Source organism: Octopus bimaculoides, chromosome 20, assembly GCF_046866305.1.
Source record: "Octopus bimaculoides isolate indiv1 chromosome 20, ASM4686630v1, whole genome shotgun sequence".
NCBI lineage: Eukaryota > Metazoa > Mollusca > Cephalopoda > Octopoda > Octopodidae > Octopus > Octopus bimaculoides.
Genome location: NC_142947.1, coordinates 26,024,139 through 26,046,221, shown reverse-complemented (window position 1 = coordinate 26,046,221; position 22,083 = coordinate 26,024,139). Strand labels below are relative to the sequence as shown.

The window sequence follows — 22,083 nt, the reverse complement described above, 5'->3', positions numbered from 1 at the left end:
GTTTTTTTTTGGTTTTTTTTTTTGTTTTTCCTTTGGTTTTGCTTCATCTTGAATCTAATGATTGTGTAAACAACATCCGAACTTAAGAAACCTATTTACCTACATTTCAGCTTCTGAGATGAGGAGTGCCTCTAAAGGTTTTGATTTGATAGCTAGAGTGACGAAAGCTCTTACAAGTATCAGGATTGTCGAGTCCTTCGATGTTTCGTTATAAGGAGTGCAATTTAGCTGTAACCTATGTTAGTATCATGCGATGGATTATCAAACACTCATTCCTCTACTCTCATTACACGAGTAAACAAAAAGGTATTTGATATTTGTTCAATGGTAATAATATAATCAATAAATGCCATTTTTTGAATCTGGGATGTATCCGGAATGTCAAGTGATATCCTGTTCCATATAAAGAGAAAGACGTTTGACGTTGTTTCTGTTAGTTTTCCCGTCATGGTTTCCGATTATTCGTTTCCGATTTTTTATTCTTCCCTTCTCTAGAATTAAAATCTCCGATTAAGATGACTTTGTTTTCATAGATGCTGTCTTTGTTTTGACTATCAGATAGCGGAGTCGTTGCATATGCACACAGTAACGTCACATTGCGACTATTCTATGCAAAATATTACTAAATATTATCAGTTGCCCACTAATTCCAATCAGTATCTCATTTAGTGGAATTCCAGTGTGTCGTAAAACAATTTCATTCCGACTACCTCTTTGGTTTTCGCTCATTGTGTTCACCTTCAACATTTGTCTTTATCGTTTTACCTGTATGCCATGGCATATACACCGAAGTGGGTCTCCCTGTACCTCTATAGCTTACTGCTGCACTGAGATCCCTTACCAAGTGGCAAAAATTGCCCAGTTTCCGTGTGTAGACGCGAACAGGCTTGGCAAAACTCTGGGTGAAGGAGAGAGTGAATAATCCTTTCTTCTATAAGTACAAGGCCAGAAATTGGGGAGAGGGAGAGGATTAGTCGATTACACAATCTCCAGTCAATTACACAAGCCCCACGAACTGGTACTTATTTCATCGACCCCGAAAGGATGAAAGGTAAAGTCCATCCATCGGAATTTAAACCCAGAACGTAAAGTCGAACGAAATGCTGCTAAGCATTTTGCCCGGCGTGCTAAAGATTCTGCCAGCTCATCGTATGCGGTGCGAGTACCAAAGTTACATTAAATTCAATAGCAAAATGTAAGCCCAAGAAAAGGGTGCTTCCATCAATGTCAGTGTTGCAGACAATGTGGCCAACCTCTTTATGGTATGGTGGAATAGGAGACTCAAAGAACGCTTAGCAAAGAATTCCGTAGCCCTAACCATGTTGATGAAAATCGACAGAGTAGCAAAAGCACCTCCACAAGACAATATCTATGAACTACAAGCTAGTACCGTGGAGAGCATTCAGAAAATAGGTAACTCCATCCACCAGAGTATTAAGGTAACAGTAGATTATCCCAATAAGCACTCCAACTACAGTCTACCTGCTATAGACACTGAACTCTGGCTGAAAAATAAGAATAACAAAGTCCAAATCCTCCATTCGCGCTATGCCAAACCCACGACCTCCAAATATCTGGTCCACCGGAACGCAGCAATTGCAAATAATACCAAGTTCAATGTTCTCATAGCGGACTTGGTAATGATGATGAGAAACGTTTACCTTATATGCGACCCAACGGAATTAGAGACACATACAACACTTCATCTACCGCATGCAGTTCTCTAGGTACAGCCAAAGATCAGGATCAGGGTGTATAAAAGAGCCATAGCAAAATTCAAGACCATCATAGAGAATGACGTAAATGGAATCTATCCGCTATACTGGAGTAAATCTCGGAATAGCATAGAAAGAACTAAGAGGAAGACAGGTAAGGCTAGCTCATGGTATGACAACCAAAAATACCACAGTGTCAAGTTCATCGATGCTACCCCCTGGAGGAAAACCTTAGGTAAGGTGAATCTACAGATTACAGTAGTAGAAAAGCCAGAAACCCCTATAAAATTCCTAATTTATAGAACATACCCATTAAAAAGAAGTCCTGTACGGATAGAAGCTGTATGGAATGTATAGTAAACCCACAAATAAACTGTAAAACTATGAAAGTAGTCTATAGAATTTGTGTACAAAGGACGGTGTGGAAACAGGACAATGACGTACATTGGTGAGACAGCGCGTAAATAGGTAAGAAGATAAATTGACACTCGTGAGAACTCAAGGAGAAAAGATCGTCAATATTATACCAAGATGCTAAATTAGATCATGGGGACTCGATAGACAACATACGTGTTAGGGTCTTATCGACGCATAGAAAAGACGCGACACTCAGACAGATTACAGAGGCCATACACAGAATAGAAAATCGACCGAGCCCCAACAGAAAACGTGAATGGAGTAATAACACCCCTACATCACTACACTAGGCAACCTGACCATTAAAGAGAGACTAAGAAAAAAGTAAATAAGTAAATATATAAATAAATAAAGACACAAGTACAAAATTGTAATATACAAACCCATATTCACGCACACAAAACACACGCATACGTACTAAACATATAGACTCAAACACACAGGTAGAGACGTAAACGAATGCGCAGATAGCGATACATACCACAGAAAAACAAAATAGAATAGACAGGTCAAGAAAGGGGTGAAAAGGAGACACGAGGGACAGAAAGGCGTTGAAGAGGTCACGGAATGCGTGACGAAAGAGCTTGACAAATAAATTAATATTCAAATAAATAATGAGTGTTTATTGACAAAAAAATGACCGTCCCAAGATATAACGATATAAATTTAGATATATATCGAGCCCAATAATTATTGTCTTTCGTAAAACCTGGTACTTATTATATCGGTCTCTTGTGCCAAACCGCTTAGTTACAAGAATATAAATACACCAACACCAGTTGTCAAGTGGTGTTAGAGGATAAATACAAATGCAAAGACACACACACACACATACATACATACATACATACATACATACATACATACATACATATATATATACACACATATATATATACACACACATATATATATATATATATATATATATATATATATACCTGGACGATTGCTTCATAATCTGGACCAAACCTCAAAGCATTGTGGAAGAATTTAACACCCTCCTGAACAACCTTCACCCATCCATCCAATTTACAAAGGAGATGAACAGTAGCAAATTACCATTTCTAGACATAATGGTAATTAAAAAGAACACCGCCATTACCACAGATATATATTACAAACACACAGACACACACCAATACTTGAACTTTAAATCGTGCCATCCACCCCATACAAAACGCAACATACCATACTGCCTAGCCAGGAGAATATGTACTATTGTAGAGGATATAGAGACCAGAAATCAACGCCTGATGGAACTGAAAGAATTTCTGCTGAAGCAAAAATACCCATCACGACTCATAGAAAATGGTATTCAGCGGGCTTCGAAAATACCCATACAACAACTGAGGACACCGCAAAGAAAAGACAAACAGGAAAAGATCATTCCATTTATAGTGACACAAAATCCATGCCACCAGAACATCTTTAATATTGCCAAAGGGAACTTACCGATCCTTGCACAAAGTAAGGAATTGAGAAATATCATTACAGATCAAAATATAACTCTCAGTAAGAGACAACCTAAAAACTTGAAAAAACTATTAACAAAGGCAAGGTTTGACCTCAGCAACAAAAATCAAATATCCACTGTATCCAAATGCAATGATAGCCGATGCGGCACATGCCGATCAATCCATACCGGCCCATATATGAACACAAAAACAGGGAAAATATTCACCAATGCGAACATGAACTGCAAAAGTAGAAATCTAATCTACTGCATCAAATGCCCTAATTGTGAAGAATTGTACGTTGGCCAGACAGGTAATGCACTATCGGAACGCTCACGGGTACATCGACAACAGATTAAAAACCCAGAAGTCCGCCAAATACCACTGAGTAACCATCTAGCAACATGTGGTCATCAAACTTTTATTATATTCCCATTCCATAAACTTTACAACCGGAATGAAATTAAAAGAAAATGCAAAGAAAAGGACTTTATTAAGAAATTCAAACCCACTCTTAACAAACAATGATTAAATCCATCTTACTTGGGGTTTAAAAATCTTATCCCTGTAACCAAAACACAAAAAAATCTCTCAGATATCATCATTTCTATAAATAGATTTGGCATCATTTCTAAGAACAGCCAAACACCTACTGGGGTTTAAAAATCTTATCCCTACAACCCACACAAAACAATAAATTAAAATATCATCATTTCTAAAAATAGATTTGACATCAATTCTAAAAGTGGCCAAACACCTACTGCTGCCGTCCAAAGGAATTGGTATAAAAGACAGAAAGCCAGCCAACTAATTACAGTCTGTTAAAGTCTGTCATACCGGCCATGACGAAGGGAAATAGCCCTGAAACTCGAGTCGCCTTTATATATTTATATTTATATATTTGATCCTTTATATTGAACACTCAATATTTCATCTACATTCAATACTTTCTTTCATGGTGCCATCCATTTTTATTTTATTTTATTTCATATTATATATTGTATATTATATTATATATTGTATATTCCATATTCCATATTCTATACCCCACATTGGTTCTGCAGGAATATAAATAAAACATAAAAAACAGAGCTTATTTTAGTTTCCGTCTAAGAAACCCACTCACAAAGCTTTGGTCAGTCCGAGACTATAGTAGAAGGCACTTGCCCAGGGTGCCACGCAATGAGATTGAACCTGGAACCGTGTAGTTATGAAGGAAATTTCTTACCACACAGCCATACATACGTTACATACCAGACGGTAAACCAGTACAGATGATGTTCATAAGGAGTAGAAAAATATAAACGAATGAAATGTATAAAGATATGGTGTGTTGAGTCTATATTTTTTTTTAAATGAGTCTTAGTAAATTCTGGTCGTTAAGCGTCAAAGACTCATAAACAAAGCACTGATGGGTTTAAAGACGGTTTCTTAACTGTTCGGGTTGATTAAAACGGAAATCTCTTTCCAACTTGCTGTACACTTCTCTGAAACAGTCTTCACAAGATTCTTGATCTTACACACACACACACACACACACACACACACACACACACACACACACACACACACACACTCACTCACACAGCCATAACGATGTGGAAGTTATTTATCAAATAAAATCCTTCCTTAATCCATAGCAACAAGGAAGATAAATAGTAGATTAAGGCCAAAGACATGAGTGCAGCAGTATGTACGGCCTCTATATGCGTGAAAGTTACCTGTATTATATGTGTGTATCTGTCTGAGTAACAATATGCATGTGTGAGATTGTGTCTCTCTGTTTCTGGATGTATGTGTGTGTAGGGGGTGCATGTGCGTGTGTGTGTGTGTGTGATGTACGCTATATGTGTCACAGTGTGCACGATTTATACGTGACTTATTTGTCTTAGTTTGTGTGTAAGTTTGTGCAAGTTTGTGAGTGTTTATTTGTTGTGCGTGTATGCATGTATTTGTAGATATGAATGTATGGTTTGTTTATTTGTCTTTGTGTTTATGTAATTATGATGTTTGCATATATGTGCGTGAGTGTATGTTGGCAGTAAAATTTCTGCGTAAAAGCACTGGTGCCAAGGAAAATAACTAAGGAGAATAAATGAGACAATAGCATTCGTATAAATAAGTGAAAGGTTGAATATCATATTTATAAATTTCTCAATGGCTTCAAATTTCCCTCTTAGTTGGAGAAAGAAAACAAAAGCTTCCGGCAATTGTCAGCAACTCTCAAAGAGAATGGGAGGCAATTTGAATGGTTTAATTTACATCCTTAGCGGAAAGAATGCGTAATCAGTTTGTAGACATGGAACAAAAGGTCTACTCGTTTAATTACATTTCCAGTAATTCTGTGGCAACAATAGTGGTGGTGGTGGCGGCGGCGGCGGCGGCGGCGGCGGCGGCGGCGGCGGCGGTGGTGGTAATGGCGGTGGTGATGGTAATGGCGGTGGTGGTGGTGGTGGTGGTGGTGGTAATGGTGGTGGCGTTTGTGGCGGAAAAAACAAAATACAGACTTTTGAATGTGTTGATGACTAGAAGGTTCGGGAGGATTTGAAAGAGGTACTTGTGTTCCCACGTCATACACTAGTAACCCTTTCTACTATAGGTACAAGGCTTGAAATTGTGAGGAAGGGGGCTAATCGATTGAGTGAGAGAGCAGTGGATGCCATCAAAGTGACACTAGGGTAAAATATACGAAGCCCAATATACCCATCATGACTACCCGCCGGATAAGGGTACACCAGGCACATGCATCACAACCATATGTGCGCGACATGGTGATCTCATATCAAGATAAACAGCGCATGACCTTGCAGGTGGGGCCCAGTTAGAATTTTCTTCAGGTCGGGTAGCCCAACCCGCTCAAAAGGTCCCTGAATAAGGTTTGTTTAAGGATGTTGAGCAAAACACCCATGTTTCCAAAGGTGAATTATTCAAACCCCAAAGAATTCCTCTCAGCACATGGCTATGATGTTCCCTCACTACTCCTGCTCATGATCAGAGATGTACGTATCGTCAGCCACTATGGGACATGCTCAACTGGCTAAGGTCAAACAACTGACAAGCAAATCTGTGGTACTGAGCAGAATATTTACTGTAGCCCATCTTTTATACCAAGACAAAACAATGTACATGATAACACTTCCAATCAATCAAGATCAGAAGCCATGAAAAGGATTAAGAATGAAAAGATGGAGAGGAGTTAGAACGAATAGTAATAGTAGAAGAGGATAATAATAACAACAACGATGATGATGGAAATAATGATGATCTTAATAATTACTGCATCCAGGCATATTATTATTATTATTATTACGTTATCCTTAGCGGCGTTTCGACTGTCATTACGTTCTGAGTTCAAATTCCACCGAGGTTGACTTGGCCTTTCATCCCTTTCAGGGTTGATAAAATATGTAATCGACTAGTTCCCTCCTTCAAAATTTCAGGGCTCTGTGCCTATAGTAGAAAGGATTATTATCATTGTTGTTATTGTGGTGTTATAATTATTAAGATCATCATTATTTCCATCATCATCGTTGTTGTTATTATTATCCTCTTCTACTATTACTATTCGTTCTTACTCCTCTCCATCTTTTCATTCTTAATCCTTTTCATATTCCAAATTCATCTATTGCTGCTGCTGCTGCTGCTGCTGATAAGGCTACTAATACTTTATTCTTTTAATACTTTTTCTTCTCACTTCACTTCATTTTCTTCTCCATCGTCCAATCATCTTTCACTATTCAACTTGTTATTGCAACAATATTTAACAGCAGTGCCTGGTGCTGTTACCACAAGAATTAAAGCAACTGCAGCTGCCCTTGATGATGATATTGCTACAAATGCCATTGTTCTGCAGCAGCAGTAACTATATTTAACACAGTTATAGCTTATGAGATATTGCTGTCAGTAAGTGCAAGTAGCCATACTAAGTGTTACGCATTGATACAGAGTCTTTCGCCTATTTTCTCTCCTTATATATATATATATATATATATTTGTGTGTGTGTGTGTGTGTGTGTGTGTGTGTGTGTGTGTGAGTGTGTGTGTGTGTATAGGCGCAGGAGTGGCTGTGCGGTAAGTAGCTTGCTTACCAGCCACACGGTTCTGGGTTCAGTCCCACTGCGTGGCACCTTGGGCAAGTGTCATCTACTATAGCCTCGGGCTGACCAAAGCCTTGTGAGTGGATTTGGTAGACGGAAACTGAAAGAAGCCTGTCGTATATGTATATATATATATATATATATATATATATATATATATATATATATATATATATATATATATATACATATATATATATATATATGTATATGTATGTGTGTGTATATGTTTGTGTGTCTGTGCTTGTCCCCCCCAACATCGCTTGACAACCGATGGTGGTGTGTTTACGTCCCCGTAACTTAGCGGTTCGGCAAAAGAGACTGATAGAATAAGTACTAGGCATCCAAAGAATAAGTCCTGGGGTCGATTTGCTCGACTAAAGGAGGTGTTCCAGCATGGCCACAGTCAAATGACTGAAACAAGTAAAATATATATATATATATATATATATATATATATATATATATATATATATATATATATATATATATATATATATATATATATATATATATATATATATATATATATATATATATATGGCACAGGTGTGGATGTGTGCAAGGAAGCTTGCGTCCCAACTAACATGGTTCCGGGTTCAGTACCATTGCATGGCACCTTAACTAAGTGTCTTCTACTATAGCATTGGGCCGACCAAAGCCTTGTGAGCGGATTTCATAGACGGAAACTAAAAGAAGCCCGTCAAATATACATTTGTGTGGGAGGATGTCTTTGTGTCTGTGTTTGTCTCCCACTATCACTTGGCAACCGGTGTTGGTGTGTTTACGACCTTGTAACATAGCTGTTCGGCAAAGGGACCCGATAGAATAAATATCAGGTTTTACAAAAAAAAAATAAGTAATGAGGTTGACTTGTTCGACTAAAATACCTCAAGACACGGCCGCAATCTAACAAAAAATAAAAAACGTCGCGAGGAAGTAGTCTCTAACCAAGTCTCCAGTAATGGAATATGTTAATCACTTGAATGATATACTATTACAATATGTATACACACTGGAAGGCGGCGAGCGAAATGCTTAGCGGTATTTCGTCTGTCTTTACGTTCTGAGTTCAAATTCCGCCGAGGTCGACTTTGCCTTTCATCCTTTCGGGGTCGATAAATTAAGTACCAGTTGCGTACTGGTTCGACCTAATCGACTACCCCCTCCCCCAAAAGAGTAGAAAAGAAAGTGTATGCACACTTAGTTATTATGCGTGTGTGCATATGCACGCGTGTGTATGCATGTATGTGTACATATTTCTATTTTATGTGTATGCACGGAACTTTTTTATTTGCCACATGAAGCTTCGATGGTGCTGAATTCTCTATCACATACGCGCACACACACACGAAGACCACACACACACGAAGAGCACACACACACACGAAGAGCACACACACACGAAGAGCACACACATGAACAACACACACATGAATAACACACATACACACACACACACACACACACATACATACACATAGATACGCAAACAGGCATGCCCCATACATGCGTGTATAGGCATACATAGATATATAAACACCCTCATGCTTACATACATACATACATCTTGAAATTAAACACAAGGAGTAACTGTATTATCACTGATAGAATACAGTATCGCAGAGGCATATTTGTGATATTTATATTTTCTGTAAACCCCTTGTCATTCATGTTAAAGAAGTCTGAAGGATATCTCACTGGTTCACAAGGAAACAGAAATTCCAAAATTACACACTGTTTCTTTGCAGATGACTTGAAACTATATGCAAAGAACATACATGAGATGAAAAAGAGGCTTGACCTAGCTACAGCATTCTCAAAGGATGTAGGGCTGGAAGGAGAAATATTGCTATATGGTTGTGAAAAGAAGGAAAACTGTAAACCAGACTAGCAACATCTCCATGAATGACTGTTTCCTCTATATCTGATGAGGAATGTTACGGGTATCTAGGGATGGATGAAAATATATCTTACAATGGCACCTGTAACAAAACACGTGTCACTAAAGAATATTACAGCCGAATAAAGAAAATTTGAACCTCGCAACTCTCTGCATTCAATGAAACAGTAGCCTACAAAGTGTTTGCAGCGCCAATACTCATACAAACATTTGAGCTGCGTGATTGGACGCTTGATGAAATCCGAGCCATTGATGTGAAAACCCGGAAGATACTAAACAAGCACACATAATTTCCACATCAACAATAATGTAGACTGCCTCTACCTAAATCAAAAGCAAGGCAGCGGAGGCTTAACATCGATTCAAACTGCCTTCGAATGTCGTATCATATCCCTTCGGCCACATCTTTTAACCATTAAATGTCGAAGTGCATCTCTTGACCAAGTTTGCATACATGAGGCTGATAACACCATAAGACTTGGAAGGCAATTCCTTGAGCAGCAGTTCTTGTCTGATAACTTTAAATACATGCCCAAAGAAGTCGCATGACTCTACTGCATTATATCATCAGATGAAAGGATGGGCGTATATGAGCAGAAGACCATGCATGGATATGCTAATAGAAAGCTTCAGGATGATAGTAACATTGATCATCAAAGCAGTCTATCATGGGCCAACAACCAGATTACTATCTCCCACTTTGAAGGATATGCGTTTGCAATCCACGAACAGGAAATATCAACTAAATACCTGATGCACATAAAGGACAGAGATGCAGAAAAAGCAATGAAATGTGACAACCGATGCTGACTTTGTGGAATTAACACCGAAGATATCTCCCACATCATAAGCAGTTGTCCGAAAATATCATTACGGTATTATCTACCAATGAGATATGATGCTGTAGCTAGGACACTATGTAATGAAATCCGTCGGAAGAATAATCCCAAAGACAAAGAAATAAGACCCCTCAGTGTGATAGAAGCTATAGCCACTCATAATAAAAAGGAGCACTGGTGGAATGTCCCAGTGAAAACCTCAATAAAAGGTAAACACAATAGAGCTGGTGTAATAATTTGGGATAGAGAAGAGAAACTGTGTACAGTTATGGAAATCAGCAGAATTTATCATAAAGGTAAAGATCAGTGAAAGAGAGAATGCCTACGCTGAACTATTGAGAAATCTGTAGTTACTCTATCCAAATTACAAGTTCAGGTTTGTACCTATAGTTATTGGGGCACTAAGATATGTAACACACTAAATGTCAGAAAGAGAAAGCTGATTCGAAGACTACAGATCCAGTCCATCACAGGAATTGTATAAATCTGTAAAACTTTCCAAAAGTTTATCATTTAAGTATATATGAGCATGTTTAGTTATGCAACTATATACATGAAAATACATGCATAAAACAAAACATTATTTACGATGGAGGGATAGGTGTCCTCACCTTGTATGTTGTTATCACATTTCGGCTGATGTATTTTCCAGCTTTCATCAGGTGTTCTGGAGGAATTACGAATCCAACCCGTTATTTGACTAATGGGGTGCACTGTTCTCATTCCTAATGTATGTTGCTGATGTTATTTTTCAGTTGATATTATTTTTCAAGTCTGGGAGTGAACTTAGAATCCGAGAGTTAGTAGCGCACGCTCTTATCCATTATGATATATATCCGCGGGCAATTACTAAGTGAATTTTAGGACTTATAAATCTAGCATTTCATTTTTTCTTAATACTGGTTCCTATATAACATTCATATCTGCACTAGGTCAGCTTAGGAGGTTATTGTGTCCTAGTATATGTATATATGTGTAGCCTCTTTTAATTTTCGAATTTTCCAGTGGTGTTCTCTATCGATTATTTTAACTTCATCCCATAGTGGGAGGTGGTCTCCGCTTTTCCATACATGATCGGCTATACCCGATTTTTCAACATCTCTTATCACAGCTTTACGATGTTCCTCTACCCTTACTTTAAGGGGGCAGTATGCTTCGCTTTTGTATAACCTACCACAACTGCGTGGGATAGAGTACACGCAGTTTGGGGTCATATTCTCTTCTATGGGTGGTTTTACTCGAAGATATATGCCAAATGTTGTATTACTTCTGAATACTGTCCTAACGTCATATGAACCGCGTATCTTTTGTATCTTTTCTGAGGGGCCTTTGACATTGGGTAGACAGACTGTGTTCAGTTTATGGGTTTCATCCACTCTCCTCTCCCTAATTGGAGTGGATAGTTTGTTTTTTGGGTAGTTGTTGCATAGCAGATTCTTTCTTAGCTTGATCATTTCTTCCTGATTTGTATTAGGATCGCTACTTGTAGTCTTTGCTCGATGTTTTAGGCACTGAGCAATCCCTCTCTTTATACTGTATGGATGGTGAGAACTGAAGTTGAGGTATTGTCCAGTGAAGGTTGGTTTGCGGTATACGGATGTAAATAATGTACATAATTCTTCACTTCAAAAATATAGAATAGTACTATAAACCAAAACATACAAATCTGAACATATACATACATACATACATACATACATACAGATATACATACATACATACATACATACATACATACATACATACATACATACATACATACATACATATAAAAATACCCTGTTGATGTTGTTGAAATTTCAATGAAGGAACCTTGGATCTAGGTTAGAAACTTGTTCTTTCTCTATTGGCAAGAAATCTTGAAATAAAACTAAATAATGACATACATACATACATACATACATACATACATACATACATACATACATATGTATATCAGGCGGCTTTTAAGTTAGTATATAGCTTTTAAGCAACTAACCCTGAATGAGAATATCTGCAAACAGATTTCTGACTTGTTTTGGAGAATTTGTAGCAATTGCTTCCTCCAGAGTCATATCCCAATGATAATCATATTCGTCGCAAAAAAAAATCATGTAAAAAAAATCGCCGAAAACAATAGCAGTAATGAAAATATGGGAATCCAAAATTTCTAGATTGCGGGTCTGGATTCGGCCCGGAATGTTTTTAATTTACTCACAGTTAGCCTTTAGATTATGAAAATTGTTATCGTACAAAAAAATTTATCGCAAAAAGTCACGTAAATAAATCGACGAAAACAATCACAGTAATGAAAACTTGGGAATCCAAACTCAAAATATGAGTATATGTATACTTGTACTAATATTTAACAAAAGTAACAGAGTGACTCAAGTTCCGAGAGCTTCGTGCGTTGGCGCTTATCAAATTTCTGCTAAATATTAATAAATAAATATATATATACATATGTATATGTATGGATGTACGTATGTATGTATGTATGTATGTATGTATGTATGTATGTACATTCATATATACATACATAAGTGTACGTATGTGTGCGTGTTTGTGCCTAAATATCGGTTTACTTTTATAGTTATGTTTGCGCAACTGTGTTCCCTTATGTAATTATATATTCACACACATACGTATGTAAGTGTGTATGTATAAAGAAGTATATATATATGTATAATAAATGTATATATACACACACATGTATATATATATATTCACACACACACACATACACACATATATATATACATATATATATATACATATTCTCTTTCTTTCCTTTCCTGAGCGTCCAGTAACACAATATCTGTATCACGTCCTTGCGTTGTTGTTTTTTGTTGTTTTTTTGTTGTTTTTTTGTCGTTTTTCTTTTTTGAACTCACTTACATATATATATATATATATATATATATATATATATATATATATATATATATATATATATATATATATATATATATATATATATATAGGAGCACGTGTGGCTGTGGGGCAAGAAATTTGCGTCCCAACCACACTGCTCCAGGTTCAATCACACTGTTTTGCACCTTGGGAAAATGTCTTCTAGTATAGCCTCGGGCCGACTAAAGCCTTGAGTGGATTTGGTAGACGAAAACTAAAAGAAGCCCGTTGTATATACATACATATATATATATGTATATACATACATATATATATATATATATATATATATATATATATATATATATATATATATATATATATGTATATATATGTATGTATGTATGTATGTATGTATGTATGTATGCATGGTGTGTGTGTTATTGTGTTTATATCCTCGAAGCTTAACTGTTCGATAAAAGAGACCGAAATATTAAGTAACGGACTTAAAAGGTAAGGCCTGAGGTCGACTCTGACTAAAATTCTTTAGGGTGATGCCCCAACATATCTAATGTTTTTAAAGAATTTAAATAACGTTTTCCTATATTTTTCTAGCTCTACGCCGGAAGGGTTAAGCTGGGTGAATAATGCGTTATTCCTGTATAGACTTCCACCTATTTTAAGTTCATATGAAATAATTGACTGGTTTGACAAAATCACAACAAAAAAACAAACATACAGATATCCAACTACTACACCTCTATTAACCCAATCCTCATAAACAAACACTTATATTCGCAACGATATTTTGAGAAATTCCTACTATATCAGTTACTTGGGTGGAGTCAGTCGAACCCATTGTTCTGCCAAACATATCCGGCCAATCTTTTCTTAACAGTTGTTTCCCTTGAATTTAATAATTGATTTTCTAGCAGCTAATATTACATCAACTTCTTCCCTAATTAGCTCAGAGTTTTATCGTTGCGAATATAAGTGTTTGTTTATGAGGATTGGGTTAATAGAGGTGTAGTAGTTGGATATCTGTATGTTTGTTTCTTTGTTGTGATTTTGTCAAACCAGTCAATTATTTCATATGAACTTAAAGCAAACATTTAGTATTATATTGCTCATAAAAAAGGTATTTTTCGATGTTATCATTATTATTATTATTATTATTATTATTATTATTATTATTATTATTATTATTATTATCATCATCATTATCATTGTCGTTGTCATTGTAGTTGTTGTTATTATTATTATTATTAGCCAGGTCACTGCTTCGGCCCCACCTGCGAGGTCATGCGCTGTTTATCTTGATATGAGATCACCATGTCGCGCACATATGGCTGTGCTGCACGTGCCTGGTGTACCCTTATCAGACGGGTAGTCATTATGGGTATATTGGGCTTCGTATATTTTACCCCAGTGTCATTTTGATAGCATGCACTGCTCTCTCACTCAATAATAATAATAATAATAATAATAATAATAATAATAATAATAATAATAATAATAATAATAATAATGATGATGATGATGATGATGATGATGATGATAATAACATCGAAAAATGCGTTAGGAATGAGAACCCAGGTTCGAAAATTCCCCAAGACATCTGGTGAAGGCTGGAGGGTATATCAGCAGAAACGTTGTATTAACAACAAACAAGATGACAAATATCCGTCAAATGTAAATAATGTAAATAATGTACGAATAGTATTGTTTGTGGATTTTGGCTGAGTGACTTTCAAAAGTTCTCAATGCCTCGACGCCATGTTAATGTATGTATGTATGTATGCATGTTGTACACAGCAGACTGATTTCAGTTTCCTTCTACTCACAAGGCTTTGGTCGGTGTGGAGCTATAGAAGAAGAAACCCGCCCAAGGTGCCACGCAGTGGAATGAACTGGGGAACCATGTGGTTGGGGAGCAACCTTCCTGCCACACCGCCACCTTATTCGTGCTTTCTTCAATTGAAGCGGCTCGTTGTTTAGATAACATCTGAGTCGTTGCATTCTCAGTTCTATTTCCGTCTTTTTATTCTTTCGGGACCAATAAAATAAAGTAGTAGTCAAATACTGGGATCGATTTAATAAACATTTCTTCCATAAGTTTATGACACAGCGCCTATATCTGACATAATTACTTAGATTATATTTTCATAACTAAACCATCCAGTAAGTTATATGTGATCTCTTTATCAGCAAGGGTCATTTTGATAGATGTAAATATTAACATGGTTGTTTTATATGTATATTTACTTACTAATAAATGTTCAACAATCAAAGAGAAATAACAATCACAACAGACTGATTTATTGAACCAGCTTCCATTAAATGTCATTTATGCGCATTAAATATCAGCTAAGTCCCACGGTATGCATGTGAACATTGAATGCGTTTTTTCTTGTATGTTCCAACATGCTTTCACTATTCCATTTTAGGTATATGTCTATGATGCATATATGAATGCATGCTTGTATGTATACACACATACACACACGCACACATACACGCGCACACGCACACGCACACGCACACACACACACACACACACACACACACACACACGATCAGGACTCAATTAAAATGTAGAATATTCTTTATTTGATACGTTATAACTGAAAGGCTCCAATTTCCAATGCTCTTCGATCATCAGCTGGTAGACCGAACCTGGTTTTCTTTTGATTGTCCACTGCCTGAATATTTTACGAAATATGAAATGAGAGTTTGAAGGAAATACTTATCTTCATATACATAAAACAATGATACCATGTTAATATTTATATCTGTCAAAATGACACGTGCTGATAATGAGATCGCCTATGACTGACTGGATCGTTTATAAACCTTTTGGAACGACACGGACGAAAATGGTTGCTTTAAGCTCACGTTTGGACTTCATTTCTGGTTGTCGTAGTAGTATTATAAGCGTACTATTAACTCCAAACAATCGAAGTCATTGAACTGCATTGATGTTTAAGTAATGTTCTAAAGTAATACTTTTAAGTAATATTTTTCAATTAACACATTTAATGTTTTTATAAACAATGAGTGTACATTCGGGTTTCATTTTGCATACACCTGTGCAGATGCATATAAATACCCATAGACATATATATATACTAAATTATATATTCATGCATTCATATTTACATACACATGTTTAAATACCTTAAATACACACACGCACTTGCTGATAGATCGCTGTACACTACACACATTTCTTTCTCTCCTTGTTTCTTTCTGTGTTCCTTTCTGTTGAAGAGCGTATGCTCGAAACGTTAAAGACTTTCTCTATTCCCGAGCGTTATACTAATACAGCCATTTGTTGTCTACACCACCTGTCTTAGTTTGTTGTTGTTTTTTCGTGAATTCTCACTATATATATATATATATATATATATATATATATATATATATATATATATATATACTCCAATATATATATACTCCAATAAAGTTAGGGGTTGTGAATCCAACCCACTAAGGGATAATATCTATCCAATATACTGCCGGAAGGATACCCAATTATTACTACACTAGTGTTTTTACCAAGTGCAATAAATGGGTTGACATAATACATTGTCTGCAAGTTGATGAGTACCACATATTCCCCTCCATTTTCTTATTGCTATATATATATATATATATATAAAGTGTAGTATATTGCCACTTCTCATTTAGAGAATTAACATTGCTTATATATATATATATATATATATATATATATATATATATATATATATATATAAAAGAAGTTTGAAAACGCCAATATCTAAAAAAATGAATTTTGATTTATAATTTTCTCAGAGATATTTAACATGTTTCGGTTCTTGAAAAAACGAACCTTATCAAAAATACATATTTAAAAGAAAAGTTCATAATTGTTCCTTACTGGTATCAACATAGTCCATATATATATACTCTTTTACTCCTTTACTTGTTTCAGTCATTTGACTGCGGTCATGCTGGAGCACCGCCTTTAGTCGAACAAATCGACCCCAGGACTTATTCTTTGTAAGCCTAGTACTTATTCTATCGGTCTCTTTTGCCGAACTGCTAAGTTACGAGGATGTAAACACACCAGCATCGGTTCTCAAGCGATGTTGGGGGGACAAACACAGACACACAAACATATAGACATAAACATATATACATATATACGACGGGCTTCTTTCAGTTTCCGTCTACCAAATCCACTCACAAGGCTTTGGTCGGCCCGAGGATATAGTAGAAGACACTTGTCCAAGGTGCCACGCAGTGGGACTGAACCCGGAACAAGCTACTTACCACACAGCCACTCCTACACCTATATATATAACTTTTGAAACATTTCGAAAACCAGCGGTTTTGGGAGGGTTTTTCCGAGCCGGAACGAAATTCAAGGTGGCTAGGATTTGTATAAAAGATGCTTAGTCACATGGGTACAAGGCGTTAACAGTCAATTTCTTTCGTTCAAATTATTGGTACTTTGAGTCAAAATTCTCAGTTTTTTACTCAAAGGTCACACCACATCTTTGATTTCAAGATCCCGTTCCTGTAAGGCTGCTCATTATCTACAATAGCGCAGATAATTTTAAATTGATGAAGACTTAATGAAGAAACATATAAACTTCGATAAAGCCGTAACACATTTTTTGGGTTCAACAAATGAATGTTTATGCTTATACTATATCGATTTTTTAATGCGTGAGCTTGAAGTAGCCGTTTTCGCACGTGTCATTCACAGAGGTTTTTAAAAGAAAGAACATAAGGATAAGCGTTTCCTTCAAGCTTTCGTTTCATATTTCGAAAAAATATTCAGATGGTGGATATTCAAAAGAAAACTAGACTCGGTTTACCAGCTGGTGGTCACAAACGAATGACTCTAAGTACTGAAAATCGGAGTCATTCAGTTGCAATGTAATACACTTACATACATACAGACAGACATACAGACAGACAGACATGCATGCATACATACATACATGCATACATACATACATACATACATACATACATACATACATACATACATACGTATGTACGTACTATGTACATATATATATATATATATATATATATATATATATATATATATATATATATATATATATATATATATATATATATATATATACATATATATATATATATATATATGAAAGAAGGTTTGAAAATGCAATTTTTAAGATGTTTATTCACTTGACCGGTTTCACTTTTTTAGAAAAAGATTGTCAAAACTAAAATGTAAAGCTTTGTATAAGCTTTATTGTGTTAATTACTGGTTGTCACAAAAGTATTAAAATACATATATACATTCTTTGATAATAATAAGAAAATGTTAAAAACAGTTTTAAGTATTAAAATACATATATATGTTTTTGTATTATTAATAAAATTAATAAAATTATTAATAATATTCACAGGAAATCAATATCCAAGTTTCCGAAAGATATATGTTTAATATGCTGGCATGGTATTTTCACTTCCGGTCAAGGTTCACATTTTGTAGTCGGTAGTTTCGCTGCCAGCTGACATCCTCTCCAGCCTTTTACCAGGTTTTCGTATGCCTAGCATGTAAAAAAGTCAATAGGCAACATATTCCATATAAAGTATAAGAGAAATTACCCATAACAGGTAACTTCTTCATGCTAGAAGGCAGTCAAAAACGACCGAGAACCACAAAGTAAAACATTTCAAAGGGGAGAGAAAATAAAAACTTTTACCTTATTTCTAACGGTTAGACCTATAGGTTTCTGATTTTTTAGTAAATAAAGTAATTTACTAGGCAAATCGTCTTCAGTAACCAGCCGTCAAGGAATTAACGTATATTTACAAGACAGGAGGCCATAAGCACATGTCTTCTCAAATATACATTCTACTTTTCTCATAATCCACTGCGTAAACGCAGTTTCCGTCGGCAGAAAATGAAAAAATGCCGAAACGAACTTTGAAATGCTAATATTAAATACTTGATATATATATGGGAGAATTTACGAAAAAAACAACAGACGAAGACAGGTGGTGTAAACAACAAATGGATGTATTAGTATAACGCTCGGGAATAGAGAAAATCTTTAACGTTTCGAGCCTACGCCCTTCAACTGAAAGGAACACAGAAAGAAACAAGGAGAGAAAAAAATATAAATGTAGTGGTCAGCGATCTATCATGGCAAATATATATATATATATATATATATATATATATATATATATATATATATACGTGTGTGTGTGTGTGTGTGTGTGTGTGTGTGTGTGTGTGTGTGTGTGTGTGTGTGTGTGTGTGTGTATAATTTTTAAAAAGGGGTTTATATGATAGTGTATACAGGAATATATCATTCAAAAGAATTCCAACTCTGTCTGTTTTTTATGTTTTATTTATATTCTTATAAAATTAATGTGGGATATAGAATATGGACTATATAGTATATATAGTAAAATGATATGAAGTATTGACTGTCTTATTGAATAAATGAAATATTGAATATTAAATATTTAAGGACTAGTATACTTTCCTGCTTTCTAGCAGGCTTCAAGGTCCCGTGTGACAGAAGTGTTTTGTCACACGGGACCTTGAAGACTGCTAGAAAGCAGGAAAGTATACTAGTCCTTATATATTTAATAATCAGTATTTCATTTATTCAATAAGACATTCAATACTTCATATCATTTTACTATATATACTATATAGTCCATATTCTATATCCCACATTAACTTTATAAGAATATAAATAAAACATAAAAACAGAGTTGGAATTCTTTTGAATAATATATATATCAACAATAATAATAATAAGGATTATTATGAAGTGGCATAGCATTACCTGTAATATGTACATTGTAGTAAAATGGGTTCTTCCCACTCGTGTGATGTGTGACTGCCGTTGTACTGTAGTTGCACAATAGATTACTAGTTATCAGATACCGTTGTATCTCTTCGCACCGGAATAGTAATATACTAACTTCTGTCATACTATCGCTGATAGCTCCACAAGACACCGACTAGAACTGTCGACTCTCAACACTCCAGCTCTCGACCCTGTTTTGACGACCGGCTATTGGTCTGTTTATAATGGCTGCTTCTACCACTTTTTACCGGGTGGGGTATACGGTTTCACTGCTTTATTTAACAATCAATTTCTTTTATTCACCCCACCTCCTCCTTCTTTTCTTATATACTCAATGTCTTTTCTTCTTAGGATCTGCTTTTAGGAATTCAGTGTTCTTCCTTTTCCCTGTACGTGTAGTTTTGACTTCTTGTAATGGTGTTGGAACCTGAAAAGTGTCATATAGCCAATCCATCGGTATTTCTACTCTTGTTCGTTCCTTTTCCATGACTCTTTCGTTAAGCTGATTTCTCTGTCTCCTTTCCATTCCATTTATGCTTCTTACACCGTACATCATTCTTCCTATGTGTGTTACAATTTCTCCTTCCCAGTATTCCTTGCCAGTTTTGTACGTTCTTACATATATCTTATCACTGATGCTAAAGAATTTTAGCATGTCTTTACTAGCACGTATTTTTTTCTTCACTGGTAGCAGTTTATCGAATACTGACTTCACCTTTCTGGCAAACATTAATTCTGCTGGTGAACTTCCTTCTGGCGCATTTGGATTTGAAGTTACCCTGTATACTCTTAAGAATTGCTGGATCGCGACCTCGTCTGTGGCTTTCTTTAAAGCTCTCTTAAAGTGTCCACGAACCGTTCAGCCCGTCCATTTGATCTAGGGTGATACGGTGCTATAGTGTTGTTCTAACGTGAACATCTCGCAGAATCTTTTAAACTCACAGGATACAATTATATCCAGTACACCAAATCTTGCGAACAACTCGTATAAGAAGTTTATTACTGTATATGAGGTTGGTCGTTTGCATCTCGTGACCTCAGGCCATTTTGTGTAGCTGTCCGCTACTAATAAGTAATAATATCCATTTAGCAGGCCTACAAAATCGATATGCAAACGGGACCATGGTATTTTCACTTCCGGTCAAGGTTCATAGTTTGTAGTAGATAGTTTCACTGACAGCACACATCCCCTGCAGCCTTTTACCAGGTTTTCAACTTCCTTGTCCATACTTGGCCAGTATACGAAACTTCGCATCAACGCTTTCATTCTAAAGATGCCTGGGTGTCCCACATGGAACTCTTTTAGCATTCTCTTATGTAATGTCTGTGGTATGACCACCCTTCTGAGCATACATTAGTACACCATCACATATAGAGTAACCTGCTCACATTTTGGCGGTCCTTTACTTCAGATCTTTCTTTATTTCCTTTTGTCGACCACAGTTTTCTTTTTGACTCATTAATAAATTTATCATTTCTCGCATTTCTTTTTATTTCTTCCAAAGTTACTGGTAGTTCACTTTTTTGTTTCCGCTTCCGCTCCAAGCGCTGCTATTACGGTGTCCTCCAATGGCTCGTTATTTCTCGGAATTAACATAGACAGACTATCGGCATGCCCCAACTGTTTTGAAGGCAGATATTCCTTTCTACATATATACGTACGTGTGTGTGTGTATTATATATATGTATATATATATATATATATATATATATATATATATATATATATATATATATATATATACATATATATCAACAATAATAATAATAAGGATTATTACGAAGTGGCATAGCATTACTTTTAATATGTACATTGTTGTAAAGTGGGTTCCTCCCATTGGCGTGATGTGTGACTCCCGTTGTAAAGTAGTTGCTGTTTTACGCTAGTAGCTGCAATAGTTACTGGTCATCGGATAACCTTGTATCTCTTCGTACCGGAATAGTAATACACTAATTTATTCTGCTTTACTATCGCTGATAGCTC

General features: G+C 35.8%; 1 long non-coding RNA gene across 1 annotated transcript; it reads right to left on the bottom strand.

The window, feature by feature from the left end:
* Positions 1–18,540: 18,540 nt before the first annotated feature.
* LOC149131641 (uncharacterized) lies at positions 18,541–21,688 on the bottom strand. The gene is made up of 2 exons (XR_016237469.1): positions 20,076–21,688; positions 18,541–18,818 (listed from the first exon to the last, which is right to left on the bottom strand). It is a non-coding gene; the product is annotated as an uncharacterized LOC149131641 (long non-coding RNA).
* Between the last annotated feature and the right edge of the window lie 395 nt (positions 21,689–22,083).